The 13,444-nt window shown below is 41.6% G+C and overlaps 1 long non-coding RNA gene across 1 annotated transcript; it reads left to right on the top strand.

Annotated features, from left to right (window-relative positions):
- The first annotated feature begins 2,150 nt into the window (after positions 1 to 2,150).
- Spt1l1 (salivary protein 1 like 1) lies at positions 2,151 to 12,832 on the top strand. Its single transcript, XR_015626096.1, has 4 exons — positions 2,151 to 2,286; positions 3,017 to 3,055; positions 3,841 to 3,969; positions 12,634 to 12,832. It is a non-coding gene; the product is annotated as a salivary protein 1 like 1 (long non-coding RNA).
- The last annotated feature ends 612 nt before the right edge of the window (positions 12,833 to 13,444 follow it).

Genomic DNA, 13,444 nt, shown 5'->3' with positions numbered 1-13,444 from the left:
TAAAAACCGAAGCAAGATCATTAGGACATGTTTTCCGGGAGTCAATATTTTTAAAGGTAAAAGAAAAAGAGAAAGTTAATATTTCTTCTTTGATAGGATGGATTTCACTCATTCCTTCCCTGTGCTGTTTTAAATACTAAACTGCACTGACTGGGAAGGAGCAGCTTGGCTCTAGCTCAAACCTGTAAAACCAGAGTTTTGAGTATGCAATGCTGAAGTGAGTTCAATTGAATTGTCTTTGGTTCGAGTTTCTGTTCAGTTAAATAAAATGTCACACTTCCTTTTCCCCAAACCTTAGCACAAAATATTCCTTTAGGGAACTTTTCAGGCCTTATTTCTGTTAAATGTGAGGGGTGGTCATGCACCCCTGCTTGGGTTTCTAAACCCAAAGAAGGAATGTTAACATCACACATGCTATTTATCGTTTTGGCTGGAAATGATCATTCTACCACACTGAAAGCTGTGCCAGCATCTGCTCCTCCAGTCTGCGCCTGACAGGCCAGGCCAGTTTGCATGTGGCTGTGAAGTGGCTCTGGCCTGACTGCACTGAGGTAACCAATGTGCTTCACATTTGCATCTGTGTTCCTTCCCACAGCACCAGGCTACACATTGCATTTCAGCCTCATCCCCTCATCGTGATTCTCCCTGCCTACTGTGATCCACCTCCCGTCATGTCTGCACAGCCTGTTTCATCTCTCCAGCCTGTGGTTTCTGCAGCATATGTGTGCTGCTGAGTGGAGTGGGGTGGGAAGGGAGAGAAGGGATTGGAACTGAAGCACCTCCTGGTAGTTTCCATAGACATTGCCCAAGATGCATGGTTTGTTGACATTCCTGCCTACTTCTTTGCAAAGATTCTTATTCCTTCGATCTCAATGATTATCTCTTGTACGAATAAAAGCTCTTTTCATAATCCTGTTTTCTTTCATGGATCACAATGTGGGTACAATCTGCCAGCCTGCTCAGAAATCCTGCGCTTTTTCTCACACCCCCACTGTTCTCAGCCCCTCCACGGTGCTTTCCCTTCCCACACAGCCTCCACATATGCTTTCATAACACAAAAATTCCATGGTCCTCTCTTTTCCTCTTTCCCTCCTTCTAGATCATTTCCTCCCCCAATATAAGACTCTCCCTCCTTTAATGCCATACACAAATTTCTGATTAAATTTTTTCCTTCATATATGCTACATTGACCTTTTATCCTTTTGTTATTTGTTTCTTTATTTTCCAAAGCAGTAGGTTTTCTTAGTTTGGTTTGGTTTTTGAGTTTTTGCTGTTCTTGTTTGAAGTATGTCTAGATTGAGGTATTTATGTACTTGGTTTTCTAGAATTTTCCCAATATCTATCATAGAGTCTAATTATATTTATAAGTCTGGGTGTGGTGACATAAACTTTAACCTCAACACTTAAGAGGTAGATGCAGGAGGATCAGAAGTTGAAAGCTAGCTTTGGCCATGAGAGATCCTATGTTAAAGACAAAACAAAGCAAAAAATAAAACATAAAAAACACAGAAAGAAAGAAGGAAGAGAAAAAAAAGAGAGAAGCAAAAAGAAAAGCTTAATGAATGGACTCAGTGGGTGCAGCCATTGAAAATGCTACGTTTCCCTGTCCTTTTACTCTTACATTTTGAATTTTATACAAGAATTTCTGAAATCCTGTGGCGTCATATTTGTTCTTCTCCATCAGTGTTGGGCTCCCACTCCCCGTGTGATGGGATGGCCCTTACTGAATACACGTGGGGTCACTCTGGAAAACACTGGATTCAGCAGCTCTGCCCCAATTACTCCCTAGAAGGAGACACAAAGCTGAGGATTCTGTTCGTTTCTAACTTGTACTATGTCGAAGGGAGCAATGCAGACAGTGGGAAGACCATGCTGACATCTTCAGCTGGTTGGAGTTTATGAGTATGGCAGCCCTGTGCCTCACACAAGAGAAAGCCAAAGTTCTTTACTGGACAACAGCTTGACTGGACACCTATGTTCTCAGAATCAAGGATTTGTCAAACATTTGAAGTCATGACCTTTCTAAATGGCCTCTGGCTGTGCGGTTGATTCTCATTTACTTCACTTCCCAAACTTTCCTGTCACTGACTTACCAGCTTGTGGCAGCTTCTGATTGGTGAGCTCTCCATATATAGTCCCGCGATGTGGAACCCCGGTATCGACAGTCTTCCTTGTCTCCAAGTATTGGAGCCTGACCTTCTGTGTCTGCTGCTCTTCTACTTGTCACCATGAAGTTCCTGGCACTCCTTGTGTTGCTTGGTGTTTCCACTATTCTAGTCTCTTGCCGTAAGTGAAGATTTTTACTTTAACTTAAAATGTGGACCAGAATGTGTGAAGATACTTACTCTGTGAAACATGAATTTACGGATGCCTACATGCTGCTGTTTCTTGTCCTCCTATCTAGTACCTGCTTCTATCTCCATTTTTAAACTTAAGCAGTTTTTTCTTTTTTATTAATTTATTTATTCACTTTGCATCTTGATTGCATTTTTTTATCATTTGTGTGTGTGTGTGTGTGTGTGTGTGTGTGTGTGTGTGTGTGTGTGTGCATATGCCATATGGTATCAGGGTCTCAAACATATTGTGGTGCATGTGAGGAGATTAGAGACAGGGGTCAGCTCTCCCCTTAGCTCATATCACCCAGCTTGTAAGAGAAGAGCTTTTACCTACTGAGTCACCTTGCTGGCACTCACCTCCATTTTGGCACATCATTGTAGGTAGGTAGGTAGGTCGATTCCTCTGGAGTTCCAAATTCAGTCCAGTTTTTCCTCTATTCTAAACATGTCACTGAAATGCTTTGTTAGGATCAATAAGCTACATTTGAGAAGGTGATTAAAGACCTATTCCAGGGAAGCAAAACTTACCACGTGAGATTTCAAAGGTTTTCTTTTACCTGTGCATGTGCTTCCCTCAATCTATCTACTTGGTTGTAATTATCTAAAGAATTGTTCACATTCTCTATCTCATCAAAATGTTGCTTAAGTTCTTCTGTCTTATTTTGCTTATTTTTCTTCAGAGGACGCAGGGACAGACACTGCTGACACTTCTGATACTGGTGAGCCTGAGTCTATTACTTTCCTACCATAACCATTTTCCCTCCATAGCCTCTCGGTAACCAATGTCATTTGCATATTATGAGATGGGAGAAAATTTTAGTAAAAACCACAGAAAGCTGCATTCCTGGTTATAAAATTATTTTGAATGTAAAGATATCATTCTATTCTTCCTCTAAGGATAATTAGCCTCTGATATGGACTTAGAGGAGCTCTAGGCATTTATTGTTCTTATGCAGTAGACACAGGTCATGAAGTCTGATACTGTAGCTTAACTCTTACATGTGTGTGCATGGAAGGCCTTCCACAAATTAAGGGACTGAATATATAACTCCTGTGTATAAAAGAGAGCAATTGTCACTGGAACAGACAACAAATTCCTGAAGGTGGCATGGAGTGAGGGCCTGGGACGTATTGCCAGGTGAGTTGAGGCAGCAGCAGAGGCCTGTTGTTTGCATCACTGTGCTAGTCTCAGAATGATGTTTGTTTCCCTTCGTGGAACTGGCATTGGAGGCTTTTGCCTAGAAGTTTCTCTGTGGATTTGGGTTTGGGTTTTATTTTTGTGTTCATGCCTGTCACTAAGTACTTGCTTGTGTCTTGGTTGGGTGTCATTGCCCAAGGTCATTGTAAGGTCATGAAAGATAAAGCAATAACATATATGATAGACGAAGTATTTGACAGAATTAGTGAATTCGGAATATGGAATGAATGTATAATTCTGGGTGGGACCAATATCATTCCAAAGAAGAGTCAGTATCTCACTTGGAGGTTTTCCTCCTAATTTCAGCTGATGGAACCACTGACTCTGGAACTCAGGCAGACGCTACTGATGGACAGCAAGATGCTGAGTCCTCTGATGGAACTAGTGATGCCGGCGATGGTGATGCGCCTGCTGACCAGGATCAGGAAGATTCAGGTGATGAGGACACTACTGCAGATGAGTCCTCCGATGAGGAAGAAGGGGATGATGATGGAGAGGAAGAAGAGGAATAACAGCCCAAAACCCTTTAAGAATATTTCATCTAACTTTGTTCCTTATGGGACTCATAGATTCCTTAGGTTCCCCATGGCCATAGTGAAGTGTATTTTAGGGAGGAAGGGGGAGAGGGTAAGGAGACTTTTCTTTTATTTCTCTTTTCTAAATCCATCATATTGTCTATATAAGTACCAGAAAGATCAGAAGTTGACAAGAGTGTGTTATCAATTTTAACTGCATCACGCTTGCAATATTAGGGTCCATTAGAGACAATGTACTTTCGGCAGAAATCATCGAAAGTGTAAAGTGTCTCTCCATGTAGCATGGCAACTGTGCATGGTTTTTCTTTTTCTTAAATATAAATTTTGTTCAGCTTAGAGACTATTTTAAAAATAGGAGAAGAAAATGGCTTTGTGATGAGGTCTTCCATGGATGACTGTTACAGCATACATCAGTAGATTTCTAAAAGTTTAAAATTTTATTACGGATGACGGATTATTTTTTTTTTATTAACTTGAGTATTTCTTATATACATTTCGAGTGTTATTCCCTTTCCCGGTTTCCGGGCAAACATCCCCCTCCCCCCTCCCCTTCCTTATGGGTGTTCCCCTCCCAACCCTCCCCCCATTGCCGCCCTCCCCCCATAGACTAGTTCACTGGGGGGTTCAGTCTTAGCAGGACCCAGGGCTTCCCCTTCCACTGGTGCTCTTACTAGGATATTCATTGCTACCTATGGGGTCAGAGTCCAGGGTCAGTCCATGTATAGTCTTTAGGTAGTGGCTTAGTCCCTGGAAGCTCTGGTTGGTTGGCATTGTTGTACTTTTGGGGTCTCGAGCCCCTTCAAGCTCTTCCAGTTCTTTCTCTGATTCCTTCAATAGGGGACCTATTCTCAGTTCAGTGGTTTGCTGCTGGCATTCGCCTCTGTATTTGCTGTATTCTGGCTGTGTCTCTCAGGAGCGATCTACATCCGGCTCCTGTCGGTCTGCACTTCTTTGCTTCATCCATCTTGTCTAATTGGGTGGCTGTATATGTATGGGCCACATATGGGGCAGGCTCTGAATGGGTGTTCCTTAAGTCTCTGTTTTAATCGTTGCCTCTCCCTTCCCTGCCAAGGGTATTCTTTTTCCTCATTTAAAGAAGGAGTGAAGCATTCACCTTTTGATCATCCGTCTTGAGTTTCGTTTGTTCTAGGGATCTAGGGTAATTCAAGCATTTGAGCTAATAGCCACTTATCAATGAGTGCATACCATGTATGTCTTTCTGTGATTGGGTTAGCTCACTCAGGATGATATTTTCCAGTTCCAACCATTTGCCTACGAATTTCATAAACTCGTTGTTTTTGATAGCTGAGTAATATTCCATTGTGTAGATGTACCACATTTTCTGTATCCATTCCTCTGTTGAAGGGCATCTGGGTTCTTTCCATTTTCTGGCTATTATAAATAAGGCTGCGATGAACATAGTGGAGCACGTGTCTCTTTTATATGTTGAGGCATCTTTTGGGTATATGCCCAAGAGAGGTATAGCTGGATCCTCAGGCAGTTCAATGTCCAATTTTCTGAGGAACCTCCAGACTGATTTCCAGAATGGTTGTACCAGTCTGCAATCCCACCAACAATGGAGGAGTGTTCCTCTTTCTCCACATCCTCGCCAGCATCTGCTGTCACCTGAGTTTTTGAACTTAGCCAATCGCACTGGTGTGAGGTGAAATCTCAGGGTTGTTTTGATTTGCATTTCCCTTATGACTAAAGATGTTGAACATTTCTTTAGGTGTTTCTCAGCCATTCGGCATTCCTCAGCTGTGAATTCTTTGTTTAGCTCTGAACCCCATTTTTTAATAGGGTTATTTGTTTCCCTGCGGTCTAACTTCTTGAGTTCTTTGTATATTTTGGATATAAGGCCTCTATCTGTTGTAGGATTGGTAAAGATCTTTTCCCAATCTGTTGGTTGCCGTTTTGTCCTAACCACAGTGTCCTTTGCCTTACAGAAGCTTTGCAGTTTTATGAGATCCCATTTGTCGATTCTTGATCTTAGAGCATAAGCCATTGGTGTTTTGTTCAGGAAATTTTTTCCAGTGCCCATGTGTTCCAGATGCTTCCCTAGTTTTCCTTCTATTAGTTTGAGTGTGTCTGGTTTGATGTGGAGGTCCTTGATCCACTTGGACTTAAGCTTTGTACAGGGTGATAAGCATGGATCGATCTGCATTCTTCTACATGTTGCCCTCCAGTTGAACCAGCACCATTTGCTGAAAATGCTATCTTTTTTCCATTGGATGGTTTTGGCTCCTTTGTCAAAAATCAAGTGACCATAGGTGTGTGGGTTCATTTCTGGGTCTTCAATTCTACTCCATTGGTCTATCTGTCTGTCTCTGTACCAATACCATGCAGTTTTTATCACTATTGCTCTGTAATACTGCTTGAGTTCAGGGATAGTGATTCCCCCTGAAGTCCTTTTATTGTTGAGGATAGCTTTAGCTATCCTGGGTTTTTTGTTATTCCAGATGAATTTGCAAATTGTTCTGTCTAACTCTTTGAAGAATTGGATTGGTATTTTGATGGGGATTGCATTGAATCTGTAGATTGCTTTTGGTAAAATGGCCATTTTTACTTTATTAATCCTGCCAATCCATGAGCATGGGAGATCTTTCCATCTTCTGAGGTCTTCTTCAATTTCTTTCCTCAGTGTCTTGAAGTTCTTATTGTACAGATCTTTTACTTGCTTGGTTAAAGTCACACCGAGGTACTTTATATTATTTGGGTCTATTATGAAGGGTGTCGTTTCCCTAATTTCTTTCTCGGCTTGTTTCTCTTTTGTATAGAGGAAGGCAACTGATTTATTTGAGTTAATTTTATACCCAGCCACTTTGCTGAAGTTGTTTATCAGCTTTAGTAGTTCTCTGGTGGAACTTTTGGGATCACTTAAATATACTATCATGTCATCTGCAAATAGTGATATTTTGACCTCTTCTTTTCCGATCTGTATCCCTTTGATCTCCTTTTGTTGTCTGATTGCTCTGGCTAGAACTTCAAGAACTATATTGAATAAGTAGGGAGAGAGTGGGCAGCCTTGTCTAGTCCCTGATTTTAGTGGGATTGCTTCAAGTTTCTCTCCATTTAGTTTAATGTTAGCAACTGGTTTGCTGTATATGGCTTTTACTATGTTTAGGTATGGGCCTTGAATTCCTATTCTTTCCAGGACTTTTATCATGAAGGGGTGTTGAATTTTGTCAAATGCTTTCTCAGCATCTAATGAAATGATCATGTGGTTCTGTTCTTTCAGTTTGTTTATATAATGGATCACGTTGATGGTTTTCCGTATATTAAACCATCCCTGCATGCCTGGGATGAAGCCTACTTGGTCATGGTGGATGATTGTTTTGATGTGCTCTTGAATTCGGTTTGCCAGAATTTTATTGAGTATTTTTGCGTCGATATTCATAAGGGAAATTGGTCTGAAGTTCTCTTTCTTTGTTGTGTCTTTGTGTGGTTTAGGTATGAGAGTAATTGTGGCTTCGTAGAAGGAATTCGGTAGGGCTCCATCTGTTTCAATTTTGTGGAATAGTTTGGATAATATTGGTATGAGGTCTTCTATGAAGGTTTGATAGAATTCTGCACTAAACCCGTCTGGACCTGGGCTCTTTTTGGTTGGGAGACCTTTAATGACTGCTTCTATTTCCTTAGGAGTTATGGGGTTGTTTAACTGGTTTATCTGTTCCTGATTTAACTTCGATACCTGGTATCTGTCTAGGAATTTGTCCATTTCCTGAAGATTTTCAAGTTTTGTTGAATATAGGTTTTTATAGTAAGATCTGATGATTTTTTGAATTTCCTCTGAATCTGTAGTTATGTCTCCCTTTTCATTTCTGATTTTGTTAATTTGGACGCACTCTCTGTGTCCTCTCGTTAGTCTGGCTAAGGATTTATCTATCTTGTTGATTTTCTCAAAGAACCAACTTTTGGTTCTGTTGATTCTTTCTATGGTCCTTTTTGTTTCTACTTGGTTGATTTCAGCTCTGAGTTTGATTATTTCCTGCCTTCTACTCCTCCTGGGTGTATTTGCTTCTTTTTGTTCTAGAGCTTTTAGGTGTGCTGTCAAGCTGCTGACATATGCTCTTTCCTGTTTCTTTCTGCAGGCACTCAGCGCTATGAGTTTTCCTCTTAGCACAGCTTTCATTGTGTCCCATAAGTTTGGGTATGTTGTATCTTCATTTTCATTAAATTCTAAAAAGTTTTTAATTTCTTTCTTTATTTCTTCCTTGACCAGGTTATCATTGAGTAGAGCATTGTTCAATTTCCACGTATATGTGGGCATTCTTCCCTTACTGTTATTGAAGACCAGTTTTAGGCCGTGGTGGTCCGATAGCACGCATGGGAATATTTCTATCTTTCTGTACCTGTTGAGGCCCGTTTTTTGACCAATTATATGGTCAATTTTGGAGAAAGTACCATGAGGAGCTGAGAAGAAGGTATATCCTTTTGCTTTAGGATAGAATGTTCTATAAGTATCCGTTAAGTCCATTTGGCTCATGACTTCTCTTAGTCTGTCTACATCACTGTTTAATTTCTGTTTCCATGATCTGTCCATTGATGAGAGTGGGGTGTTGAAATCTCCCACTATTATTGTGTGAGGTGCAATGTGTGTTTTGAGCTTTAGTAAGGTTTCTTTTACGTATGTAGGTGCCCTTGTATTTGGGGCATAGATATTTAGGATTGAGAGTTCATCTTGGTTGACTTTTCCTTTGATGAATATGAAGTGTCCTTCCTTATCTTTTTTGATGACTTTTAGTTGGAAATTGATTTTATTTGATATTAGAATGGCTACTCCAGCTTGCTTCTTCTGACCATTTGCTTGGAAAGTTGTTTTCCAGCCTTTCACTCTGAGGTAGTGTCTGTCTTTGTCTCTGAGGTGTGTTTCCTGTAGGCAGCAGAATGCAGGGTCCTCGTTGCGTATCCAGTTTGTTAATCTATGTCTTTTTATTGGGGAGTTGAGGCCATTGATATTGAGAGATATTAAGGAATAGTGATTATTGTTTCCCTTTATATTCATATTTGGATGTGAGGTTATGTTTGTGTGCTTTCATTCTCTTTGTTTTGTTGCCAAGACGATTAGTTTCTCGCTTCTTCTAGGGTATAGCTTGCCTCCTTATGTTGGGCTTTACCATTTATTATCCTTTGTAGTGCTGGATTTGTAGAAAGATATTGTGTAAATTTGGTTTTGTCATGGAATATCTTGGTTTCTCCATCAATGTTAATTGAGAGTTTTGCTGGATACAGTAACCTGGGCTGGCATTTGTGTTATCTTAGGGTCTGTATGACATCAGTCCAGGATCTTCTGGCCTTCATAGTTTCTGGCGAGAAGTCTAGTGTGATTCTGATAGGTCTCCCTTTATATGTTACTTGACCTTTTTCCCTTACTGCTTTTAATATTCTTTCTTTATTTTGTGTGTTTGGTGTTTTGACAATTATGTGACGGGAGGTGTTTCTTTTCTGGTCCAATCTATTTGGAGTTCTGTAGGCTTCTTGTATGTCTATGGGTATCTCTTTTTTTAGGTTAGGGAAGTTTTCTTCTATGATTTTGTTGAAGATATTTACTGGTCCTTTGAGCTGGGAGTCTTCACTCTCTTCTATACCTATTATCCTTAGGTTTGATCTTCTCATTGAGTCCTGGATTTCCTGTATGTTTTGGACCAGTAGCGTTTTCCGCTTTACATTATCTTTGACAGTTGAGTCAATGATTTCTATGGAATCTTCTGCTCCTGAGATTCTCTCTTCCATCTCTTGTATTCTGTTGGTGAAGCTTGTATCTACAGCTCCTTGTCTCTTCTTTTGGTTTTCTATATCCAGGGTTGTTTCCATGTGTTCTTTCTTGATTGCTTCTATTTCCATTTTTAATTCCTTCAACTCTTTGATTGTGTTTTCCTGGAATTCTTTTAGGGATTTTTGCGATTCCTCTCTGTAGGCTTCTACTTGTTTATTAATGTTTTCCTGTGTTTCCCTAAGTGTGTTCATGTCTTTCTTGAAGTCCTCCAGCATCATGATCAAATATGATTTTGAAACTAGATCTTGCTTTTCTGGTGTGTTTGGATATTCCATGTTTGTTTTGGTGGGAGAATTGGGCTCTGATGATGGCATGTAGTCTTGGTTTCTGTTGCTTGTGTTCCTGCGCTTGCCTCTCGCCATCAGATTATCTCTAGTGTTACTTTGTTCTTCTATTTCTGACAGTGGCTAGACTGTCCTATAAGCCTGTGTGTCAGGAGTGCTGTAGACCTGTTTTCCTCTCTTTCAGTCAGTTATGGGGACAGAGTGTTCTGCTTTCGGGCGTGTAGTTTTTCCTCTCTACAGGTCTTCAGCTGTTCCTGTGGGCCTGTGTCTTGAGTTCACCAAGCAGCTTTCTTGCAGCAGAAAATTTGGTCTTACCTGTGGTCCCGAGGCTCAAGTTCGCTCGTGGGGTGCTGCCCAGGGGCTCTCTGCAGCGGCAGCAACCAGGAAGACCTGTGCCGCCCCTTCCGGGAGCTTCAGTGCACCAGGGTTCCAGATGATCTTTGGCTTTTTCCTCTGGCGTCCGAGATGTGTGTTCAGGGAGCAGTCTCTTCTGGTTTGCCACGCTTGTCTGCCTCTCTGAAGGTTTAGCTCTCCCTCCCACGGGATTTGGGTGCAGAGAACTGTTTATCCGGTCTGTTTCTTTCAGGTTCCGGCGGTGTCTCAGGCAGGTGTCCTGCCACTCCTGGGCCCTCCCCCACAGGAGCCCAGAGGCCTTATACAGTTTCCTCTTGGGCCAGGGAAGTGGGCAGGGGTGAGCAGTGTTGGTGGTCTCTTCCGCTCTGCAGCCTCAGGAGTGCCCACCTGACCAGGCGGTTGGGTCTCTCTCTCACCGGGTCTGGGAGCAGAGAGCTGCTGCGGGCCGGGATCTGCGGGTGTGCGACTTCCGGTAAACACAGAACGTGCCCGGTCCTAGAGAAATTCTGCTTCCGTGTGTCCCAAGCTCACCAGGCAGCTTTCTTGCAGCAGAAAATTTGGTCTTACCTGTGGTCCCGAGGCTCAGGTTCGCTCGTGGGGTGCTGTCCAGGGGCTCTCTGCAGCGGCAGCAACCAGGAAGACCTGTGCCGCCCCTTCCGGGAGCTTCAGTGCACCAGGGTTCCAGATGGTCTTTGGCTTTTTCCTCTGGCGTCCGAGATGTGTGTGCAGGGAGCAGTCTCTTCTGGTTTCCCAGGCTTGTCTGCCTCTCTGAAGGTTTAGCTCTCCCTCCCACGGGATTTGGGTGCAGAGAACTGTTTATCCGGTCTGTTTCTTTCAGGTTCCGGCGGTGTCTCAGGCAGGTGTCCTGCCGCTCCTGGGCCCTCCCCCACGGGAGCCCAGAGGCCTTATACAGTTTCCTCTTGGGCCAGGGACGTGGGCAGGGGTGAGCAGTGTTGGTGGTCTCTTCCGCTCTGCAGCCTCAGGAGTGCCCACCTGACCAGGCGGTTGGGTCTCTCTCTCACCGGGTCTGGGAGCAGAGAGCTGCTGTGGGCCGGGATCCGCGGGTCGAGGGATTATTTTTTATTTGGGGTTTTTCCTTGCCCTTCAACTTTAAAATGATACCAATTATATTATATTGTAATATATTATATTTATTATATTATGTTACATGCATAAGTCAGATATATTGTTATAAAATTCACATTTTTCATATGATTCAGATCTCAAGAAAATTAGTCCAGGTAATATATACTGAATATATATAAAATGAAAGAATGGTAGGCTTCAAATGAGCAGCTTTTCTCTGAGAGAAAGGGCGGTGATGGAGGATGGTGTTTGCCTCAGAGGACAAGGTGCTGAGGAATCTTCTCCTCTCTCATATCTGGACTGTTGTTTGTCATTTTGCTTGGTGATCTGTACTGGGCAGATGTTGAGTGAGTAAATGGCTATAATTTCTTAATCAGAGAAGCTGGATTCTTTGTGCACTAATAGAATAAAAATTAATGCTAATCATCCTCCTTTTAAACTCTGTAAAATATTCGGACTAATGACTCCATAGGAGGCTACATGTATGTAGATAGGAATAGGAAAGGAAAATTTGTTGGCTTGTTTATATTTGAGACAGTGCTTCCCCATGTAGTCCAGACTAACCATGAATTCCTCACTTTCCTGCCACTAATTCCTGAAGGTTAGAGTTCCAGGCCTCTGCCACCACCACATCTGTGACTTTCACCTTTTTTTTTTTAAGTATAGAACAGAGTTTATTCAGGGCAGGGGGAGGGGCGAGAGAGAGAGAGAGCAAGAGAGAGAGAGAGAGAGAGCAAGAGAGAGAGAGAGAGAGAGAGAGAGAGAGAGAGAGAGAGAGAGAGAGAAGCATGTGGAAAGAGGGGAGGAAGGGAATGGGAAGAGAGGGAAGAAAGGGTGAGAGGACAGAGCCTGGAGCAAGAGCAACTTTTACCTTTGAGGGATGAAAATTTCACAGTTTTCTTTGGGTGGGTGGGTGTTTTTGTTTGTTTATTTTTGTCTTTTTCGTTTCTTGGTTTATGTTTCTTTTGGCTTCTGCTGAACATAGTAGTGTTGTTAGTCCTCCTTCAGGTTAAAACAAAAAAATGAAGACTCAATAAATCTTCTTACTTTTTCTCTCTTACAGCATTGCTTGCATTGGTTAACACACTGAAAGAAAAATTTACGTTGGGATGAGTTTGTATCTTCTACTTTTGATCTTTCTGGACCAGATTAGAACACCCTTGATTTGATTTCCTGCAATTATTTACCCTGACTATTCTCTCTCCCTCCTCTCTAACTTTTATCTTCTATGAAATAAACGATAGTCACAAGCAGCATCAAAACGCCTTTGTTTTTTATGTATGGGCTGATGAAGACTGTGTGGTAAATCCATGGAGATGCAAATTTTTCTCAGGTACTTCCTTGAGCTCTGTTTAACAATTGGACTATAGCTTTATCTGAAAGATTACTGAGTTCATTCCATGATATAAACACACAATTGAAAGTCTGAAAAAGACTTGAAATAACATCCATATCTTTAAATAGGGCATAAATATTAGGCATATCACTAGAGGCCTGAGCTTCTAATATTAATATTCTATATTTCCTATATTAATATACTAACCAAGTGGTTTAAGTGTTTAGTTTCATTCCTCTAAATTCTTTTGAATTATTGTTATTCTTATCTGAAGTGATTTAGAGATGACAGTGATGAAATAAGTTCCTGAATCTGCTACTGTCTGACATAGGCAACCAGACTTGGAAGGTCTTAGGGCTGAACTTGTCATTAAGGTAGCAAATGAATTCTGGTGTTTGACCAAACTATAATACACTAGCATCAGATGGAATCCCTCAGGGACAGTGATTAAATGAGACAAAATGTTAAGTTTCCCTCACAGTTTTGTTTTGAGCACCAAACAAGTTTAATACATGATATCAAGCATCCCTCTCTGTCT

This window comes from Rattus norvegicus, chromosome 7 (genome assembly GCF_021556685.1).
Source record: "Rattus norvegicus strain SHRSP/BbbUtx chromosome 7, alternate assembly SHRSP_T2T, whole genome shotgun sequence".
Lineage (NCBI taxonomy): Eukaryota > Metazoa > Chordata > Mammalia > Rodentia > Muridae > Rattus > Rattus norvegicus.
The sequence above is the reverse complement of the archived record's forward strand: the minus strand, read 5'-3'. Positions and strand labels throughout refer to the sequence as shown.